Source organism: Propithecus coquereli, unplaced genomic scaffold, assembly GCF_000956105.1.
Source record: "Propithecus coquereli isolate 6110/MARCELLA unplaced genomic scaffold, Pcoq_1.0 Scaffold220, whole genome shotgun sequence".
NCBI classification, from domain to species: Eukaryota; Metazoa; Chordata; class Mammalia; order Primates; family Indriidae; genus Propithecus; species Propithecus coquereli.
Genome location: NW_012147190.1, coordinates 1731592 through 1733653, shown reverse-complemented (window position 1 = coordinate 1733653; position 2062 = coordinate 1731592). Strand labels below are relative to the sequence as shown.

Here is a 2062-nt window from a genome sequence, read left to right as displayed (position 1 = left end):
TGACAAAGTTTGTTGATTCTATGGTGTGGCAGTCATGAAGATAGGCTTTTCCAGACACAGGGGACACGGTGGCTGTACTTCAAAACCCATCAGCATGTTCGTGCAGAGGCTACCCTTCCCATGGGCTGCTCTAGCCAACACCTGGGCATGGGAGGGATAGACCAGGGACTCCTCTGATGGGCAGCTTTGGCTCCCCAGTGGCTTTGCTGAAACTTTCTTAGCACCACACTGCAGTGGAAGACTTTTCCTCCCCATCATCCCTTCCTCCCCCACAGCATCTCATGGCTGTGCCAGCCTCCTCCAGCTCCTGCCCCACTTTCCCTTGTAGGTATTTCCCCTAATAAACCTCTTGTACTTCTAATCCTATCTTGGCTTCTATTTTTTAGAGGCGACCTAACATATGGTATTGTCCTTTTTCCTTCTATTCCAGTATCTATGCCTTTATAACATTCTATAATAGTTTGACCAACTATCACTTCCAGAACAGAATAGAAAATGGGAGGTTCTGCTTGCTAAATGAGACAACATATATAAAGTACCTGGCAGGTAGCAGACACCTAGGAAAGGCACGTGATAAAACAGTCTCCATGTTAGGGAAGACCTGAGGGCACCTGACTTAATTCAACCGACATGTACCAAGTACATGTGTGCAGCACCTGCCGTGTGCAGTGAGGACGCAGACATACATGACAGTCTATACACCAAAATAAGTTTAGAATTTGACAGGGAAGATAAGACATACACACAAAACCAAATTTGTATGTAGCTGAGATATAAAATGCCATGAGAGTCAGGAAGAGGAAGATTCCTCCTAGCTTGGGCAGGAAGAGAGGAAAGGAGTGGTGAAAAGAGATTCGACCCGTCATTGTGTAAGGGTTTGCACTTGAACCAGGTACTAACGGACAGCAGGACTGCGACCATCTCAGACGGAGCGGGTGGTCAGTGCAGGCAAAACCAGCTTGAGCAAATGTACAGAGGGAGGTAGGTGAGGGTGAGCCTGGTGTCCCATGGGAATGACAGGTAGGCAGGAAGGCCCCTCCCGCCAGGCTCTCCTGAGCCAGTTCCAGAGGCCTGTGGTTCCTGTGCCACACAAACCACTGGCGGCTTGAGAACTGAACCTTCAGGGCTAGTAACCTTGTGGCAAAGTGAATGAATCAGAAGGGGCGAGGCTGTGGGCGGTTCTGACTGAAGGTTAGTGCAACATTATGGGAAAGAGGCCATTTATTCACTGAACAAACACGTTTATTCACTGAAATGTCACGATGCTGGGTAAACAGGCTCTGATACTGGAGTGTGGTCAGTGGGAACATAAAGAACGGAGCAAAACGGTATGATAGAATCAACAAGTTTTTTGGTGTCTCAAAAATTCACTTTTTGCAGTTTACGATGGTGGCAGAGAAGCAGCAGCCTTCAGTAGAGATCATGCTCCTAAATATACACACAATCACACACTCAGGAATTTTTCTGCTTGCTGTTTACAGTCAGGTTGGGTGCTCAGAGACCAAAGCAGCTTCTCTGTACCCAAAATACATTTGGGTCATTTGCCAGACTAGCTTATCTGCCACACTTTCCACTGGCTGCCAAATTCTATGCCTTCCCTTTCTGGACAGTAATCAGTTTGGCTTCCTTGTTTCCCCTTGTAGCACATCTGGTACCTTCACGCAACCTGAACGTGTCAACATGTCCCTAACTGTTAGGATCTCATCTATTAGACTTGATCTCATGGCAAAGAGAAGAGTCCAAAACTGCCTGTACGCAGATAAGAATATTTAGAACTAGAGATCAATGCTAGCCACTGGATCCTGTTGATACATATTAATTTCCCTGCCTCCAAGCAACATTATATCACAATAACCCAATTGATTTTCTTGTGCATAATTTCTCTTTGGAGAAACCATGCACTAGGCAGTTTACCCCGAGGATAACCAGTGATGCCATTTGTTTTCATCTCCTTAAGAACACTGGGGTTTGGGTGCAATGGAATAGCTCCTTTGGGACTTTCTCCTCTATTTTGAAGAATCAAATTGCATACAACTGAACCCTAATGCTACATTTCTTCTTA

At 45.9% G+C, this 2062-nt stretch overlaps 1 protein-coding gene across 1 annotated transcript in view; it reads right to left on the bottom strand.

Moving 5' to 3' along the window:
- Positions 1–2062, bottom strand: part of TTC1 (tetratricopeptide repeat domain 1) — a 55840-nt gene that overhangs the window by 3825 nt on the left and 49953 nt on the right. The window lies entirely within an intron of this gene.